Raw genomic sequence first — 21,675 nt, 5'->3', positions numbered from 1 at the left:
GCTATACAGTAGGTCCTTGTTGATTATTGATTTTATATATAGTGGTGTATATATGTTAATCCCAAACTCCTAATTTATCCCTCCCCTCCAACGTTTCCCCTTTGGTAACCATAAGTTTGTTTTCAAAGTCCATGAGTCTGTTTCTGTTTTGTAAATAAGTTCACTTGTATCATCTTTTTAGATTCCACATATAAGTGATATCATATGATGTTTGTCTTTCTCTGACTTACTTCACTTAGTATGATAATCTCTAGGCCCATCCATATTGCTGCAAATGGCATTATTTCATTCTTTTTTATGGCTGAGTAATATTCCATTGTATATATGTACCACATCTTCTTTATCCATTCCTCTGTTGGTGGACATCTAGGTTGCTTCCATGTCTTGGCTATTGTAAATAGTGCTGCTATGAACATTGGGGTGCCTATATTTTTTCAAATTATGGTTTTCTCTGGATATATGCCTTGGAGTGGGATTGCTGGATCATATAATAGCTCTACTTTTGGTATTTTAAGGAACCTCCATACTGTTCTCCATAGTGGCTGTACCAATTTACATTCCCACCAACAGTGTAGGAGAGTTCCCTTTTCTCCACACCCTCTCCAGCATTTATTGTTTGTAGGCTTTTTGATGATGGCCATTCTGACCAGTGTGAAGTGATACTTCACTGAAGTTTTGATTTGCATTTCTCTAATAATTAGCAATTTTGAGCATCATCAGAACAGACATGTGTCCTGATTCTTTACCTCATTCATTTAGAGAATGTAAAATGCAGACTAGTTAAGACCAATGTAAAAGATAAAAAGTCCATATATTTTAGATGTCCTAAGGCCTAATTATGCATGATATTAACCATGAAAAAGATTTAAGATGGCAGGAAAATCACTAATGATGTAAGCCATTTTTACAAAAGGCACAGCTATAAGGAGCAAGCTGGGTGATTCCTACAGTAAAGAGTGTTCTTCAGAATATGATTCCAAAATATAATTAGGGTGCTGATTTTTAGAATGACTTATAATTGTGATTCATCTTATTGGCTATTATTATTGCCTTTTAAAATAACCACTTATATAGGTTAGTAATTATTTTGTACAAGATCTGTAGTGAAGAAATTTGATTCACTTTCATTTATTATTTACTTCTTTGTGCTGTCTATATTACAAAACTACCTCCAAAAGAGTTATTGGGCAATAATTATTTGAATCTTGTATGTAACCCTGTATTAACATTGGGAAAGCAATATTCTGTTTCTACTCAGCTGGAGAAACCCTTCTATCATTAATCTGCATGATATATTTAGCCCACATTGGGACTGACCAGTCAGGAAATTGTTTGTATAAATTTTTTGGTCTCTTGCTTGAAGGAAGGGATCAAATTGATGATCCGTGTACTGTATTATATTGCACTGGGGAGCAATGTCTACCAAAAATATATAGGCTACTAAATTCTGGGGTTACTTGCAATTGATGGCTTTTAATGTTGATAATATTAACAGAATCGATATGTCCACGTTATCATACTATGCTTGGGATAAAATCTTAAACCTTTTCACCATAAACCGGTGCCTTACAAAATGTAGTCTTTGGATCATCTGGCTCAGAATTAACTGGAGTGCTTATTTAAAATGCCCCAATTCAGTTATACTGAATCAGAATCTCTGGGGGTGCGAGTCACATATTTGCATTTTTTTTTTTTTTTTTTGCGCTATGTGGTCCTCTCACTGTTGTGGCCTCTCCCGTTGTGGAGCACAGGCTCCGGACGCGCAGGCTCAGCAGCCATGGCTCACGGGCCCAGCCGCTCCGTGGCATGTGGGATCTTCCCGGACCGGGGCACGAACCTGTGCCCTCTGCATCGGCAGGCGGACCCTCAACCACTGCGCCACCAGGGAAGCCCCACATATTTGCATTTTGACCACCGCCACCCCACCAGGCAATTATGTGCTATAAAAGCTACTTTAAATTATATACTCTAAAAACCACTACTGTATGCCAGTGTGGCTGAGATGGGAAGTTATGTTCAAACAAGAAGAGAGTAAAGATGAGCTAAAAAGTCATTAACATCCATCACTTCTTCTTTTCTCAAGAAAACCTTTAAATATGTCCCTTCCCCAGGACCTAAAAAAGACAGAGTGGGGGTCACAGAGGCAAGGAGAGTTCAAGAAAGGGTAAATTTATGGATCTCTGATGTCTGGAAGGACAATGCCCCCCGCCAGGTTGCAAATCTACTACAGCTTAGGGAATAGTGTAATGTGGTGGGTATAAGTCTTGACTTTATAGTCACAATTTGAATTCAAATCCTGATTTTGCCACTTATCTTTTAACTTCCCCTTCTGCACTCACTCTCTAATTCATTTTTCATATAGGAGCCAGAAGGATACTTTAAAAATATAAATAGCAAATGATGTTTTCTCATTTCTCTTAAGATAAAAGCCAAACTCTCTTCTGTATATGACAAGACCTACTGAATGATCTGGCTCCTGTTTATTTCTTCAATCCCATCCAAATCCTTTCTCCCATGGCTCACTATTTCAACTCAAACTAACCTATTTTTTATTCCTAGAAAATACAAAGCTCTCTTCTGGTTTTATACAACCTATTTCTTCTGCCTGAAATGCTCTGCCCTGAATCTTTGTGTAGGTTTTGCCTTTTTATCCAACTCATCTCAGCCTAAACATTATCTTCTTAGACAAGCCTTTGCTTATCACACTATATAAGTAAATACTGCCACCTGAGAAAATATATTTTCTGTAATTGTAGCATAATGTAATATAAAGTGATTAGCTCTGGAACCAGAGTACCTGCACTTAGAACTAAGATCTAACCAAATATTGCTATTGGTCCTATGATAGCATTATTATTACCAGTGCTTCACAATATGTCCTCAGCTTGTATTTACACAGTCGTTATATTTATTTATTTGCGTATTACCTTTTAGTGTAAGCTTCCTTCACTATAATAAGCTCCACAGGAGCGCATTTTGGCTCAGGTTTGTTCACTGCTCTAAATCCTGTTCCCAGCTAAAGACTGGGCAGAGGCTCTCAGAACAGTTGTTAAAGGAAGGAAGGAATGAAAGGAAAGGAGATGTAAGGGGTAGCTTTTGTTGTTGGTATTATTATGATTATTGAATATTTATAATAATAATTATTTGTACTAGTGCTATAATATTCTATATCATGTTATATTTAACTGGGTTTGAAGTTCTACATCTATACGGGTTCCTTGAAGGTAGTGCCTTAATCATCTGAGACTCCCAGGATATTGGGCAGATAGTTACTTACTTAATCAGTGTCCACTATTTGCAGTAACATGGATGGACCTAAAGGGCATTATGCCTAGTGAAACAAGTCAGACAAAGACAAATGCTCTATGCTTTCACTTATACATGGAATCTAAAAAATAAAACAAACCAATGAATGAAAGAAAACAGAAACAGACTCACAGACATAGAGAACAAACTAGCAATTACCAGTGGGGAGAGGGAAGGGGGGAAGGGCACGATAGGGGGAGGGGACTAAGAGATACAAACTACCATATATAAAATAGATAAGCAACAAGGATATTGTATAGCACAGGGAAATAGAGCCATTATTTTGTAGTAACTTTAAATGAAGTATAATCAATAAAAACATTGAATCACTATATTTTATACCTGAAAGTAATATAAAATTGTTAAGTCAACTATACTTCAATAATAAGTAAATAAATAAATAGATATTTTTAAAAACTCAGCATCCATTGGGTTGAATTGCTCAAAGAATAATGGAAGTGAGAGGGTTTCAGATAGCAGAAAGAAGGTGTTATCCTTTGATCCACATGTAAAGCATAATCATGTTTTGCTATAAATAAAATCAGACAACTAGAAAAATGAGGCAGTGAAAAGGAGTCATGCAAAGGAATAAATACCAATAAATTCTGCAGGATTTTAAATCAGAAAAGACTCAACAGCTGACAAGTATGAACAAAAGTTACAAATACATTATTAGATAATGTAAAAATGTGAATGATGTAATTACTCACCAACAAGAGATTTGGATAATATTAAAAATATTACAAGAAGATTTAGTTGGAAAGTTTTGACCTCATGGCTTAACTGATGATTTAGCTAAATGCAAAACTAGTAGTGTGACAGCACAAAACTCGTTTTGCATTTAGTTAAATCATCAGTTAAGCCATGAGGTCAAAACTTTCCAACCTTCTATTCTTCAATTTTCATATTAAATGTTTGCTGAATCTTATTCTTTCCACATTCTGAATGCTTCCGTCCACTATCCTCTCTTTTCCCACGGCTACGTAACCCAGTCAGGTCCTGCTTAGCTCGCCCCAGGCCCTTGTGAATTCCTCTTCTCCTTGCCACTGGTCTCCCACCCTCTTTAATCTGTAGAGCTCTCTTCTAATCTATCACATCACATTACCACGGGACCCCACACATGTGACTGTGGCACTTCCCTGTTCATTATCCTTGGTCACTGCTCATTACCCATCAAATATGTACCAACTGTGGAACATATTATTAGTTCAAACCTCACTTTCCTAATCTATTCCCTACCACAACGTACGTGCAGCCGACTCACCCTCTGCTCTATCCCCTCTTGCCTTTCTACTACAGTGCTCTACACTTTTTGTGCTTTGTAGTTTTAGTTATTATTTTCCTTCTGCCTGGAATTTTTTTTTTTTCTTTTTTTTTTTTTTTGCGGTACGCGGGCCTCTCACTGTTGTGGCCTCTCCCGTTGCAGAGCACAGGCTCCGGACGCACAGGCCCAGCAGCCATGGCTCACGGGCCCAGCCACTCTGGGGCATGTGGGATCCTCCCTGACCGGGGCACGAACCCCTGTCCCCTGAACCGGCAGGCGGACTCTCAACCACTGCGCCACCAGGGAAGCCCCTGCATGGAATTTTTATCTTTCCAAAGTCTGGCTGTCAAAAGCACATCTATCCTTCGAGACCTGACTCAAATGTTATTTTTCACTATTGCCTTGTCCGATTCCTTCAGTAAGAATAACTCTTCCCCTTTCCATCTTTCTATAGTACTTAGCACCCTCACTGTCTATCATATAATATAGGTAGCTTTATCCCCTACTTGATTATAAGCTAGGAAGAAACCATATATTATTTAGCTTGGAATAATTCACAGTGCTCAGTAAAGTGCCCTGCACATGGATATCGATCTGTTGATCAACAAGTTCTATTTAAGCTCTAGTAATTCAATCCAGTGTAATCATCTGAATAACACTTTTAGAGCCCACATTCCAAAAGTTATAAAATACTGGGACTATACTACAATTTCTTTTTTTTAACTTTTTATATTATATTGGAGTATAGTTGATTAACACTGTTGTATTTGTTTCAGGTGTACAGCAAACTGATTCAGTTATACATATACATGTATCTATTCTTTTTCAAATTCTTTTCCCATTTAGGTTGTTATATAATATTGAGCACAGTTCCCTGTTTTATAATTTCAAAGTTGAGATAGGACATTTTTCTCATGATTCAGAAGATCATATTTTTGGAATAGAATAGTGTCTTAGGAATGGAGAAAATGAATGTATTTTAATATTTTTGTTTCCTTATTTATTCAACAAATTCTTATTGAGTACCTATTATATGCAAGAGACAGGAGATACAATGGGAAACACAAATGAAAATAGTCTCTGCCTTCAGAAGTCTGCAGTCTGATGAGGGAAAAAGGCATTAATCAAATAATCACATAATTAAATCAAATAATCCATATTGTAAATACACAAATGTGGACAGTTTTACAGACTGAGATACTTGGTATTATGAATAGTTCCAGTCAGAGCAGAGAGTAAGGTTTCTGCATTGGAGGTGATCACTGGGGTGTTGAACTGATATCTGAAGGATGAAAAGGAGTAAACTAGTCAAGAGATAAGGATGAATCAAAGGGAAGAGCGTATGCAAACTATAACAGAAGAGAGCTCTGAAGGAAGCAAAAGAAGGCAAGCCTTGAGGCGAATAGGGTACAGAGAAATCTAGGCATATGGGGAGGGGTCCAATCTCCTAGAGCCATGTTCAGGATTTTGGTCTTTATCCGAAAAGTAAAAGGAAACCTCTAGAGTGTTTTAGGGAGAAAGAGGGTGGGGTAGGGTGGAGAAGATGAGGACAATTTAATTTGCATTTCAGAAAAGATTTCTCAAAGTTCCATTATTAGATATATGATTTTCAAAATGGCGCTGGTTCTGGCTTGAGATCCACCATACATGTTTACATTCGTGCTAGAAAAGTAATTTGACCCTAACAAAGCCCTTAAAATAGCCTCCCTTTTCTATCTGGACCAAAAACTCTTCAATCTAGCTTTCACAACCCTCTGTGATCTGGCTCAGCTCTATCTGGGCCCATTCCTCTTCTCATCACCTCAAATTTTCCACCCCATTCAGATGGGTCTTATGACTGCTTTCCACAAAGACTGTACACACTCTCTGTATCCACTCACCATACAAGACCTACATATTTTTTAGGTCCAGCTTGCTCTTATTCATGAATGTGTCACTTTTCTCTCTCTCCATCAACCCCTGTAACTAATACCATGAAAATAAAGCATGACCGTACATAATTTCACAAGTTGCTATTTTATTCTTTCATGTTCATACTATTATCTTCCCAACATGTTTATTACCTTCTCAAGGGAAGGACTGGATTATAGACTGAGTTTTAGTCCCTTGCAGCTGTTAGCACACTTCCATGAAAATAGTAGATATTCAAGACATACCTGAATAAGTCTTTCTTGAATGTTTACACTCCTCTACTGGTACTAGAAGGTAAGTGGGGAGGACTTCAGAGCAACTATGGAAACAATACGAAAGATTTGTGTAAGGAAGGTGAATGCTGTTGTAGGTCAACAAGGGATGAAGCATGAGTTTTAAAGTAAAATTAAGAAACCAAAAAAAGATGTTTTGGGTATAGAAATTTATAATACAAATTTTTTCCATATTTTTAATTATTTTTACTTTGAAAAGATTTCAGACTTACATATAATTTGCAAAAACAACCAAACAAACAAACCAAAAAAACAGTTCAGAGAGTCCCCATATACCCTTCACCCCGCTTGCCCTTAGAGATTATGCAAATATAGTTTCTCCTCAAACTTCCATTTGGCATCCATCTGTGGACCTTCCCTGCAACAGTTATGTTTGCCTAGTGATGACTTTCTATTTTCCTCACTCCTTCTGTATTTATTAATTGGAATTCTTCTGTAAGTAGCTTTCCCTTCTCTGCTTTCTTTCTCATTGTCAAAGAAAAACTCTACAGTGGATGAGAACAATTGTCCCTAAAAATTTACTGTTTGCTTTTCATGAGGCACCATGATAGTATTTAAGTTTAGACTCTTAGAGATCCTCTACTATTAAAAGTGGCACTCAGTCATGGTCAGATTGAATGCTTTCAGGTGACAGGACAAGGTCTCATAACTTGCGTTGTGGGTGACAAGCATGCAGTGGTACTCACAGAGGCTTAATCAGTGTTTACAGATTATATTTGACAAGTAGGCACTGAGTTTGAAATACAGATTAAATAGCCTAGAGATGTATTTAGAATTAATATGTAACATTTGAGTGACCTTTCTCTGGTGTAATCACTTGGAGAGGCAATATGAAATACTGCTGCAAAATGAAATGCTGCAATACTAATAATGGGCTTACTTGTGAAAATATGCTCTTGCTGTTCTGTTCAAATTTAGTGTCTATACCCTAATTATGTTTGCTGAATTATGAAATCAGTGAATGGATCAAATATTTGGCATATATATAAAATAATATCTAGTGTTATGCATTTAAAGTTTCAATATGCTTTTACTTACACCACAGCTAAAGAACCATTCTAAGAAGTAGAAAGCTATTGCTTGCCTCATTTTACAGATGAGAAATCAGGTACAGTAATTAACTGACTTGCCTGAATTTAGGCTTCTTGTTCCTTCCACTGGGCCATTATGGGAGCTTTTCATTACATTTATTCTCTAACTCATTGGTTCAACAATTTTAACAGACAGCCTATGTAACAGTTCGATTTGTCCTAAAGCATTTGCACTTATAATACAACTGTGCTTTTGCACTGACCCAAGTCATGAAGAAGATCAAGCTGGTTTTGTTCAGCACCACCAAGTGCTAGGAATCCAGATTCCAAGCTCTTCTGAGGTTTGCAAGTTTAATGTGTCATTGGGAGTTGGGGGCGGGGGGGGGGCGGTGTTTACAAAGTCACAGGCATCTCATACCTGAGGTGTTCTGTGGAAGATATGCTGGCTGCTGTTGAGGAATGTTCTCACCAGGAACTGATAAAAGAATTGTTAGCTTAAACCTGAGGTGTGGGGGTCTGAAGTACCCACAGGAGTGGACAATAGGCCATCAGTCAACACTGACTCTGCTATGTCCTCAGACCCAGTCACCCCAGACTCCTCTCTTCCATCATTTCCCCTCTGACTTTTAGTCTGGCAGGAGGAGTGGAGTTGGGGACATTTGTCTCTTACTCTTGGGGTTTTATCCAAAATATTTTGATTTACATACCATAAGTCCTTTTCATTTCCTCAGGGTATAAGCTTTGAAATTCAAAGTCAGGAAAAGACTCCTCTTCCTCTTCTACCTTTTTGCTGTCATTTTTTTACCTGAGAAAATAAGAAAAGAATGTTCTGAAAGTTAAAGAAAAAGGCAAGGGGGAAATCTGTTACTATTTCATGAGAATTAGCTCTCCGAACACTGCTATCTGCTGGCTTTCTGTATGACAAACCAGGAGAGATGACACCACCTATAATAAAACTAATAGATTATCTGTTGTGTTTGACCATATTGAAAGAATTTTTAGAACTGTGAAGGAAAAATTTGGGAATGAAATAATGATACTTCCATGGAAAACTAAACAGACAAAATATAAGGTAATTAGTAACTACAGGAATACAAGAGTATGTAGCACAACTATGAACAATATTGACACAGTAATACTAATGTAAACCCTGAATATTAATTAAGCCAAAGTTGTGATATCCATAAAGTGACAGGCTGGGGAGTGATTTTGGGGGAGGTGGAAGCAAAAAGCAAAGACAGAAATCTAAAATTTCTGTGGGTGAAAATCAGCAGATAATGTCCAAAATGAAACCATCAACAAATATCAATATATGCATGTTATTTCATAACACATAGGTAAATATGCAGTGAAACTGCTGACACAGAAGAATAAATTTTCCCCAGGTGACCAGGAGTAGGAAGGTGCAAAGCCAGGGACTTCTGTTTTTTGTAATAAGCTTTGTAATCATTTAAACTACATATATTTATTTGTCAATAAAAATAAAAATTAATTTTAAAAGTATTTCAAATATAAACTGAAGATTTGATAGAGTCTGAGCTAGCGATAGTTTACAGTCTCTTAATCTTTTATTTTCTTAAAACAAAGGTAATATATGTCCTTAAAATGAAATTAAAAATTAGAGAAAAGTATAACTTGGAAAGTGAAAGTCTGCTGGAATTCCACACCACGCAGAGAAAGGCAGTATAAACAGTTTAATGTATAATACCTCCAAAATATTTTTTTTACCCGAAAAAGCAATCATATTATAGAAAATTTGCAACTTGAATTTCTTTATTCTCTAACAGATCTTGGACATCCTTTCATGTCAGTGTTTATAGTTTTAGCGGATATAATATTTCATATTCTGGGTACATATCACACATAAAATGCTCATTGTATGATCTACTATAACCTATTAAATTATTTGTTTATTGATCGTTTCCATTTTTCAACAATATTTAAATGACTATTCCATACATATATCTTTGTGTAATTCTAAGAGTGCTTCGGGAGTAGAAATTTTTAAAATGCAAATACTGGTTCAAAAGATATGAGCACTTTACATTTTAATGGATATTGATAAATAGTCCTTCAAAAACGTTATAACTTTGGGTAGTCCCACCAACAATAGGACTATTTAGCTACAGATCCTTATTCTTTTTTTTTTTGTGCAGTACGCGGGCCTCTCACTGTTGTGGCCTCTCCCGTTGCGGAGCACAGGCTCTGGATGCGCAGGCTCAGCAGCCATGGCTCACGGGCCCAGCCGCTCCGCGGCACATGGGATCCTCCCGGACCGGGGCACGAACCCGTATCACCTGCATCGGCAGGCAGACTCTCAACCACTGCACCACCAGGGAGGCCCAGATCCTTATTCTCATTAGACATTAGTAGTAGGTATCTACAAAGAATTTTCATATATGATGCTAGGAATTCCATTGTGTCCCCCAAAATTCATATATTGAAAACCTACCCCTCAATGTGATTGTATTTGAAGACAGGGCATATGAAGAGGCGATAAAAGTTAAATGAGGTCATAAGGGCGGGGCTCTGATCTGATAAGGCTGGTGTCACCAGGGCTCTTTCTCTCGGCCATGTGAGGATACAATGAGAGGGCAGCCCTCTGGCAAGCCAGGAAGAGAGCTCTCACCAGAAACCAACCCCGCTGGTCCTTGGTCTTGGATTTTCTGGCCTCCAGAACTGTAAGAAAATAAATCTCTGGTATTTAAGTAGCGCAACTTGTGTTTTTTTATGACAACCCAAACGGAATAATAGATATGGCATTTCATTTAAAACTCCTATCAATGCATTGAGGTACCACTATCTCTAATTTACAGATGAGGAAATTAAGAACTTGCCCAGGTCAGGTGGTTTTTAAGTGGTGCTGCAGAGAGTAGAATGCAGTTCTTTTGACTTATAGTCATGTAATCCTTTTCACTAGAGAAGAGTAGTCTTGTTTATTACAATTCCAGCTCACTTGGTAGCTTCTACTATGGGAAACCTAATGAAATCATAAAATGACTGAGCTGGAAAGGTCTTTGGAGATTATCTAGTCCAGCAAAGGAAGTGAGGCACTGAAAGACAGAGTAATTGACCCAGGATCACGCAGCTAGTTAATGGAAAAACAGGGATTGAAATTCAATTTGACTTCAGTTTAGCGTTCTTTAATTCTGACACACTCATATTTCAGAGTTATATTTTTTAATGTACAAGTTATTTCTTGCTATGGGAAAATCTATAAATACAGTTATTTTGCAGGTCACAAACTTTATCTTATGAAATAGAGGTTGCCCTTTAAAATCCCAATTGAATTTATTTTCTGATGCCCTTTGGTTAAAGTGATGTAGCAGGTAATGGCCAAAGCTTGTTTCAAATTTTTTTTAAACATGATCAAGACTAATTCTTTTCTATATGGCTCTACTACAGGACTTCCACATCTTTTGTTTCCACACTAATTAAGGGACTGAAGCCTTCCACATCTCTTGTTTCCACGCTAATTAAGATGCTGATTTCTTCAGTCTTTGGATATGTGCAAGAGTAGATTAGAGTTGTGTCTGCTTCCTGTATATCAGCAAAATGGATCACACTGCTGCCAGGAGAGTTCCACTAGTGTAGTAAATCTTAGAAGTACTGTACATATTCTGAGGATGAAGTGCAATATTTAGAAGGCAGTACAGCAATTTTCTGGTGATCGATACCCCCACCAGGACAAAAAAAAGAATCTCAGCAGAGAGCCACAGATTATCCTCAAAATTAGCAAAGTAAGAAATGCTTTTTGAAAATAATTATTTTCCCTCTACAAAGTGGTATAGAATTTTTTAAATTATTATTTTAGTTTCTTTTTCAAATTTAGTTTTGGCGTTTTGCTTCATAGAATATCAGAGTTAAATTGAAATTGGCAAAGAAAAGAAGCCAGTCACTTTATAACTCTTTTCTACCTCCCTACAATATAGCACATTCAGTAGCTTGGAGATTCGATGGAATACTTGGTGTGAAACTGTGGTATGAGTAGAGGAACTAAAAGGTAACATTGGGCTTCCCTGGTGGCGCAGTGGTTGAGAGTCCGCCTGCCGATGCAGGGGACACGGGTTCGTTCTCCGGTCTGGGAAGATCCCACATGCCGCGGAGCGGCTGGGTCCGTGCGCCATGGCCGCTGAGCCTGCGCATCCGGAGCCTGTGCTCCACAACGGGAGAGGCCACAGCAGTGAGAAGCCCGCGTACCGCAAAAAAAAATAAAAAATAAAATAAAAAATAAAAGGTAACATTGATTCACTGAATGTTTCCAAGACTTAGTAGAACCTTGGACTAGAAACAGCCTGAGGACATCTGATTCATGTTTTTTCTAGTGTCCAGGAGAAAAATTGAGCTTTTAAAAATCTTTTAACAATACCATAAGTATTTACTCAATCAAGTATGAGCTGCACTTATTTTTAGTGAAATAAACACAATTATAAAATTATTCCCAGTAACACTATCCACAGGAAGCTGATTATCGAACGATTTTGTTGTTCAAAATACAATGTTTTTCTCCACACAGAAAAGCATAACACAGAAGAAGAAAGGCAACAGGAAGTAGGATGATGGAGGGAAGAGAGAGCTGGCAACCTGCTCTGCACATCACAATCATTTGTCGGGGGAGGAAGCTTTTCTAAAACACAGGTACCCACACTCCACCCAGGGCTTCTGATTAAATTAGTCTGGACTGGGGCCAGGCATGAATCTCATGCACAACCTAGGTTGAAAACCATTATGATAAGAGAATGAACAAGCAGACGTGAAGGCACATGAGGTATCTCAATGACCTTGGGAGAACTGCAGAGAATGGACACTCCTGTCATCTGAGGGTTGGCATTATTCTAGGGACACAGTGTCCAATCCCCAAAGACAGATAATGATGATCTTGGAGTCTTGGAAAGGAAACAATTGGCTGTGCTGCCTGCTTGAGCAAGTTACTTAACTTGTTACTTAACTTGTTACTTAACTTGTCTGAGCTTGAGCAAGTTACTTAACAGTTGGTGTCTCAATTTTCCCATCTGAAGAAAGGAAATGATAATACTATCTGTCTCACGAGGTTATCATTAGGATAAAATGAGATCATCCACATAAACAGTGTTGCTCAGTGTCTAGCACATAGTAAGTTCTCAGTACATGTTATCTACCCCATCGGGAGAAAGTAAGGAGATCATTTCTTTGCCTTTTAAGTACTTACTAGCTGAGGTATTTACCAAAAATAAATGCTCAACCAAGCTGTGCTGCATATATTGTGGAATGAGAAATGAAAAGCAAGTAGAAGTGGTCGTGATGAAGCCCTCATTACAACTGCACTCAGATTGCAGCAGCATGCCTCATGCAATGTCTCGCCTGCCATGGCACGGAGTGGTGGATGGTTGGGGGGGGGAGAGAGAGAGAGAGAGAGAGAGAGAGAGAGAGAGAGAGAGAGAGAGAGTGTGTGTGTGTGTGTGTGTGTGTTTTTTTACTGTTGTTGTTGAAGTTGAAAAACCTTGAGTAGATCTATAGCCTGAAAGGAAAGAGCCAAAAAAGAGGCAGTGGGGAAAGTGCAGATGAGGGAGAGGTGTTTGATGGAACAAGAACCTTGAAATTGCAGGAACTCACATGGCAGGATCAGCCTCTGATGGAGCAGAGCACAGTCCTCCACTGAGGTGGGAGGAAAGAGCATTAGAAAGCCATAAAAGCAGATAGATATGTAGGTAGGGCAGGAGAGTGAGCTGGGCAAGGTCTCCCTTGTTGGTCCTTATTTTCTCTGTGAAATATGAGCTGAGGTAGTCTGCAGAGGTTGGAATGGAGGAGGAGAGGAAGGGAGCAGGAGGGCTTTAAATAGCTGCTGGTGAGGTCCCAAGAGCTCCAAAGTATCCCTTACTGCAGTAAGTCATTTAGATGGTATTCTTGATTTGTCTTCTTGGCAGATTCTTGACAATTTGCAGCCTTTTGGAGATAATTAGTTTTCCAAACAGATCCCACTCTGGGAGAATCAATTGCAGTCTTTTAATGCAGGCTTTTATGAATAGCAATAAAACATTCTGCCATCTAACCATAAAGAAGAGACTCACATAAAGTCCTCCCTTCATTGAAAAGGGAGATGTTATCTTCTAAAACTAAGCTGCAAAATATCGCTGCCTCCATACATTGTGAGTTCCTATTAAATAACTGTTTTGGTGGCAGAGGCAGAGGTTAAAAGCTGCAGTTTTTAAAACAGAGATTTTTATTTCTAGTTCTAGATAATTAAACTTGCTTCTCTTTTGAAGGAGGAACAAGATTTTTTTTAATGAAAACAAACTATACAAGAAATACAAAAATAGAAAAGTTAAAAATGTAAATATACATATGCCAAAAGCCAACCACTTTTCCATTTTTCTGACTTAACCCTTAACCAAAAAAAAATGTATTTCATGTAGTTTAAGCTAATGAATAAAAGGTCAAAGAGCTGAGGAAAGATAATAACAAGAAGCATAAAAACAATTGAGAGAGATGAGGAAAGCATTGGAGCAAACCACTTTGCAGATGGAATTGATGCTGAAGTCCATAGGCAGGCCAGAACTGGGAAATACAGTTGAAAGCTCAAAAGACAGAGCAATAAGAAAACATAGTAAAGGGCATGCAACAGCCCTTCAGGGTCTAATCACAAGTGCCCAAGACAATTAGAGCTTTAACAAATATAGCACTGCTTCAGAGAAAGTCAAAAGCAAAATGAAAGTGCTTGCCTCCAAAAGGAATCAGAGACCCCTCTGATCTGGAAAAAAAAAAAAAGAAAATTATAATGTAGGAAGAATGATTGCTTTTTCATTTATCAGTACTCAGTGTCTCTCTAATATCTGTTGCTACATTTTTCCTTCATGTCATTATGTAATTCAATTCATTTCAACAAAAATATTTAAATTACTTGAACCCAGGCCATGAAAATATGTATAAGGTATACATATACACATGTATAGGAAGTATAAATTCCTTCTTCTTCTTGTTTTCTCGTTAGAAGATTTATATGTAATAATATGTAGTAGATTTATATTATTGTTCAAAACTATGGACTGCCTGCCACTCCCTGCAGGAAGATTATACTTTCTCATTGCATTGATTTCAGGTTTGGCCATGTGACCTGCTCTGTCCAATGAAATGCGAGCAGAAGTGATATGTATCTGTGCAGAAGTGAGTAAACATAGCAGACCTGAGGTGGGTAGGCTTAGAAAGGCCCACTTTCAAGGCTGGCCCTTGGCTGGTGTTGGGGAGTTTGGTTTCAGGAATGTTCCCATCATTCTCTGGTAAGACAAGCTCACTGTACCCAAACTGTTTGCACAAACAGTGTGGCTTATGCTGAACACAGGGCCCCCTTCTTGGAGTCCAGAATTGTGGTACATGCTAGGCAGAAGGTACCCATGTGACTATCTTCCAGTAAAACTCTTGGGTGGTGAGTCTCTAATGAACTTCCCTAGCAAACAACACTTCAGACATGTTTTCACAATTTGATGCTGGAAGAACTAAGCCCATCCTGTGTGACTCCACTGGGAGAGGACTCTTGGAAACTTGTGCCTGGTTTTCTCCAGTCTTTGCATCATGAGCCTTTTCCTTTGCTGATTTTGCTTCATATCTTTTCACTGTAATAAATCACCACCATATGAGTATATGCTGTGAGTTTAGTGAGTTCTTCTAGTGAGTCACCATATCTAGAGGTGAGCTTGGGGACCCCTGACACAGGGTCACTTCCAGGAAGTCCTTCACAGCTTTTTCTCCTCTCTCAGGATAAGTGTCACTGCTCCAGCCAGAGGCTGCTCTGCCTTCCGGGTCTCAGAGTGAAGATGACGTGACAAAGCCAGAGCCAACCTGAAACTGACTAACATGAGGCTTTAAGATTTTGGAGTTTCCATTACCACAGCAAAACCTAACCTTTTCTGGCGGATCTGTAATTCCAGTGATACATTTGCACAGTTCTTTTGTGCTCCCAAAACCTTGTCTCACATTATTTACTTTGACCATCCCAAAACGATATGAAGTGTGGAGGCCAGTGGTGATATTTCTATGCTAAAGACTAGCTGGATCCTTCTCTTGTTCCCCAATAACATGACATTAAATAAACAAATCTCTAGTCAATTTGAAGCATAGTTCCATGGAGTTGCCTGTGTAAAAAGCAGATGAATAGCAAGTTAGTCACTGCAATCTGGAGCACTCACAGTTACAACTTTCTATTCGAGGTTCCTCTTAGTGTTTACTTTTTTGTTTTTTGTTTTTTTCTGTCCATAGCACCTTAACAGGCATAGGTGTGTTTCCAGGCCTCTGGTAGTCCATCAGTTTAATTTGCTCTGGTGGTTAAGTTTCTTTGAGATGATCTCGTAGAATTACTAAATTAGATATAATTTATGTCACATAGCTTGTATTTTAAGTCATACTAAACCAAACCTAATTCTCAAGTTCGGAAAAACTCAATTTATTAATTATCTATTGCTGTGTAAAAAATTACTCCAAAATATATTGGCTCAGAACAACAATAAGCATTCATTATCTCATACGACTTCAGTCCATGAGGAATTCAGGAAAATCTTAGCTGAGTGGTTTTGGCTCAGGACTTCTCATCAGTTTGTAGTCAAGATTGTGACCAAGGCTGCAGTCCACTTTAGGCTTGACTGGGACTGGAGGATCTGCTTTTATGGTGGCTTGTTTACATGGTTGGCAAGTTAGTGTTGTGTGTTGCCAAGAGGCCTCAGTTCCTCTCCACATGTGTTTTCCATAGGGCTGCTTGAGCATCCTTTGGGTATGACAGCTGGCTTCCTGGAGGGCAAGTCATTCAAAAGAAAGCAGGGAGGAATCCACAATGCTCTTTATGACTTTATCCTGGAAGCCATACACCATCACTTCTACATTTTATTCATTATAAGTACATCACTAAGTCTAGCTCACATTCAAAAGGAGAGAAATTAGACTCCACCTTCTGAAAAGTGGAGTGTCAAAGAATCTGTGAACATATGTTAAAACCATTGCATCCATGTAAGTAATTATTGCTGTTCATCAATATGTGCAATTCTCCCTGACTCTGGGCACACTGCAGACAGTGAATTTCCTGCCCCCTCATGTTAGGTGGGGCCATGTGACTAGATCTGGCCAATGGGTTGTGAGTAGACTACTCAATAAATACTTCTGGAAAATTGGCTATTTATACAGAAAAAGATGAGCCATTCTTACTTTATGTCATTCACAAAAATAAACTGCAGATGAATTAAAGAAGTAAAGAAGAAAATCAGTAACATGAAAACTTTCAAAGAAAGTTTATAATATTTATGACACTGGAGAAGACAAGAATTTCTTAAGACACAGAAAATATAAAGATAAAATTTATCTTCAACAAAAGACATAGCCAACAAAGTGAAAGGTAAGACACAAATTAGAAGAGGACAAACGCAACCCATGTAATTAGCAAAGAATCCAGGGTACATACAGAAGTCATAGAAAACTGTAAGGAAAAATAACAGACCAGTAAAAATAAATAAACAATGCATACAGTAAGACAAGTCACAGAAGGGGAGATGAAGGTCTTTCAATGTCACTAATAAACCAGGGAAATGCAAAATAAGCTACAACGCAATACTATTTCACACTTGTCATATTAGCAAAAATTAATCAATCTAAGAGTACAAACTCTTAGCCAGGTAGCTACTACTGAATAGCTGTGAATGTAAATTGAATATAAATTGGTACAAGCATGATGGAGAGCAATTGAACTAGAGCCAATAAAATTTAAAATGTAAGTAGTCTATGACCCAGAAATTCCACTTTTATTTCCACCTTCCTGACCTTGGAGAAGCACAGGGGATATGTGCACAAGGAGACATGTGTGAGGATGCTCACTGAAGTACTGTTCAGAATAATAAGAACCTGGAAATAACTTGACCATTTCTCAAATGTAAAATGGAATACAATACAGCAGTTAAAATAAATGAACTAGATCTCCATTTACCAACATGGCAAATGTACCATGTTAGTAAAAATCTCAAAAATCAATAATAAGTGAAAAACCAATTTGCAAAATGGCATTCATAATGTGATTCAATTTATGTAAATTTTAAAACATGTAAAACAATACCATATAGTGTTACTAAATAAAGACATATGTAGAAAAGATTAAAAACCCTGTATGCATTTCAAGGTTGAGGTTACTTCTGGGGAAAAAATATGCAAAAGGATTGGGGAGTGGAAGAGGGGTGGTTTGCTGTATCAGACATTTTTCCTATTTTTTAAAAAGAGATGTGAAGCAGATATAGCAAAATATTACCATTTGCTTAATACTGGTAGTGAATGCAGGTTGTTATTTTCCATAATTTTCAGTGTGTTTGAAGAATTTCAAATTTGAACACTAAAATTTTATTTTAAGAAAACCACTGGACTAGATTATCTCAATTTCTTATTATATTAAAATCTGTGATTCCAATGGGTACAGGGGTAATCCCTAAATCATGAGTGATTTGTAAGATCCTGGGCTTTAAAAATTAACCTGCACTAGCACCTCCTGTAAGATGAATTCTGTATATGACATACGAAAGCCACCATCCCTGGAGCAAGACTCACTGATGCCTGTAGCCCAGGAAAGTCCTCAGGCCACCCAAAGTTCTGTCCCTTTACAACAAGATAGTGCCATTATTTCAGTTCTGGAAAATATCCTTCAAATCATTTATCTGTTATCTCCTCAAAAGAACAAAAATGATTTGCACTCTACTGAGTGTTTCTAGCTGATATAATAAAAGTCTCTGTTTTGACAGAGATAGGTTCAAGGTATTCAATTCCCTCTTCCCAAAAAAACCAATCCAATCACATTTGAATTTATTAGGAATGAAAAATACACATAAATCTTCATCATCTCCTAATTTCCTAAGGTTTTGGAAAGAGTGGAAAACATATGAATTATACTTTGATTATAATTGTCACTTCCTGGACACAGCTGGATTACGAGAAACTGTGAAATTGCTTAAACTAAAAAAAAAAATCTAACAGTTCTAGTTTTGCTGACAAGAGAAAAGTCCAACTTTCTCCCACAGGAAAGAATCTTGTTATGTTTCTAACCACATTTGGAGCTGGATGGGACTGAATAATGTAGATAAGCCTCCAGTCTTCCAGATGTTTATCCTGAATAAATCTCCAAACTTTGAAGGGACTGCCTGGGAGTTAAGCTTTTTAGCTTTAAGCTTGAGCTGGCCAATAATGAACAATAAAATAGAAAGTTGATCCATTTTCCAGTCTTTCCCATCATTACAGTACAATACCAAGAGCAACATTAATTTAATCTACAATGTTTCTGCACTGGGTGTGACTGCATATGTGTGAATGAGTGTGTGTATGTGTACCATTGTGCAAAAAGATCTCCATCCAAGGACTCAGAATTGCTCTTTCTCAATAGCAGAGGTTTGCAAGTCTCCACAATATGGACAGTGTTTTGGATTTGGGCCAAATAATCAGGGAAGAAATTACTGAATTATCCTAGTCATAAATTGTCCTTTCTAATGAGTCTAAACCTCATGATTATTTCTTAAAATCTCTTTCTTTTATTTGTCCATCATTCTTTCATTCAATAACACATCAATATTTACTGAGCACCTACCCTGAGAAGATTCTATACAGGGCATTTCACAGTCAAGTCTATGAGATTATAAAGCAACATGCCATTTTCTGTTTTCCGTATCAGTTAAGCTGCGGGAAAATTAAGTCACAGAACTCTTAGTGAAAGATATGATTTCAGTCCTATTTTCTGATCCCTGGTAATACTGGTGGTGATAATTCTCCATCACTGTAGTCAATTACATCCAGTAACTCAGCAAAATTACACAGAATGTGACAATAAGAGGAAATTGAAATGATTTGTAAAGCAAGAATTCATCACATTTTTGGGAAAAAACGAACAGTACCCTGAAATGAAAACCATTAGAAGGGAAATGCATTTCATTAGCCTGGTTTTCCAAGGATGGTTAGGTTATAAAACTAGTTTGCTTTGTTTTAATCCTTTTCCTCCACCCTCTGTCATATAACCTCATGTTGTTATCGGTGTTCCATGATTGTTTTGGAATCTTTATGAGAAGAGAGAAAAAGGGAACCCGAAACATTGTTTCGGACTATTGTTAAATATAATGGATTATATTGGACCCTTCACTTACTTTCCCTAGGAAATTTCAACAGAAACTCCAACCTCCTCTTACCTCACAAGCACACTTTCTATAGTTGTACAATGACCATATGGGTCCATATGCAGTACCATATGATGGTATTAATTTTCAGACTGTCACCACACTCATGACAAAAACAGTGGAAGACTGAAAACGTATGTGCCTGTGTGGGTGTGCATGAGTGTGTTATCATGTGTGTTTCCATGCCACACATGTAGAGAGAGACAGAAAAAAAAGAGAAAAAGAAATAGGAAAACAAGAAGTAAGTGGGGAAACTATTCGAAAAAAATAATACAGCAAAAATCCTTCTTGAATTACTCTACACCAATTGAAATTTATGGTAGAAATTCACCATGAGGTAAAAAGAGAAAGACCTGGAAATGACTTCTTTTTTAAATAAATGAAATGAACTGAATAAGAACTGGTAGTTCTTCTTAACATGGAAATAGTTGTAAAACTATCAATAAAGTTAAAATTCTATGAATAAAGTGGTCTGCGAGATCATCTTTAAATATGGTTTGGAATGCCAACACTGCCAACATTGTGGAGGGTTTCAGTGTGTTCTCCTTCCATGGTCCAAGGTAGTTGGTGCTCTGTATCCCCGGTTCTATTTCCAAGGATTCAACCAACTGTGGATCAAATATATTAAAAAAAATAATTCCAGAAAGTTCCAAAAAGCAAAACTTGAGCTTGCTACAAGCCCAGCACCTATATATACAGCATTTATATTGTATTAGGTATTACAAGTAATCTAGAAATGATCTGAAGTATGTGGGAGGATGTGTGTAGGTTATATGCAAATACTAAGCCATTATATATAAAGGACTTGAGCATCGAGGATTCTGGTATCCATGCGAGCGTCCTGGAAAAAATCCCTGGCAGATACCGAGGGATGACTGTATTTTAAGATTATTTTCAGAGATACCTGAAGCCTTTAACTGTTCTGTTTTCTGACTCTAATATCAGAACAATGAAATAAAGAAAATCCAGAATCTGCAAGTTAAAAGGGAATTCACACCCTGGTGGGAAAACTATAGAATAACCAATACAGTAACACAATTTGTAAAACTATTAGACTTCAAGTTTGAGAATGTACTATGATCCAGGCCAAAAAGCAAGCTACTAAAGGCTGAATACAAACAGGATGGCCTTGGATTATTAATAAAGAACTTTTATATTTTAGACGATAAGGAAACTATTATGTATGTGTATATTTATGTATGTGTGGAAAATATCTAAAGGATATGTACCGTATCCATTTAGTGGTATTGTACAGGTGATCTTTGGGGGTTGGAATGTGATCTTGTGATTTTGTTTTTGCTTATTTTTATTTTCTAATATACTGCAATGTGTATGTATTGCTTTGTAGAAATAAAATGTTGTTAAAAATAAAAATAAAATAGCAAAGTCATAAAAAACAGATAAGAAGAAGATAGTGGAGCACACTCGAAAAGAAAGGAAACAAGACACAAGAAAATTATATGAATGAAATAGTTTGATTTTTAAATAGACATTCATGTATTTTGAGGAGAAAAACAGAATTACAAAATCCAAAAAACCCCAAGAAATAACTGGACAAGGCACTTAAAAATGAGAGACGCTAAGCACTGAATTATTTTGAAAACAGATATATGTTAAATAAATTATAGATACAGAATATAATTATACCAGTATTATGAAGTAAAATTAAAAGTTATAATTTAACTAACAAAATTTAGGAAATGAGCTCCAGAAGATAG

The 21,675-nt window shown here is 37.3% G+C and overlaps 1 protein-coding gene across 2 annotated transcripts in view; it reads right to left on the bottom strand.

The window, feature by feature from the left end:
• LOC308614410 (uncharacterized protein) overlaps positions 1–21,675 on the bottom strand; it is a 228,008-nt gene that overhangs the window by 42,328 nt on the left and 164,005 nt on the right. For both annotated transcript variants that reach the window (XR_014015385.1, XM_081228833.1), the window contains exons 6-7: positions 8,513–8,610; positions 6,727–6,800 (exon numbers count right to left, since the gene is read on the bottom strand). The gene's annotated coding sequence lies outside the window, so the exon portion shown is untranslated. The remainder of the gene's footprint in view (positions 1–6,726; positions 6,801–8,512; positions 8,611–21,675) is intronic.

Source organism: Mesoplodon bidens, assembly GCF_964165515.1.
Source record: "Mesoplodon bidens genome assembly, chromosome: 3".
Lineage (NCBI taxonomy): Eukaryota > Metazoa > Chordata > Mammalia > Artiodactyla > Ziphiidae > Mesoplodon > Mesoplodon bidens.
This window is presented reverse-complemented; position numbering and strand designations above follow the sequence as displayed.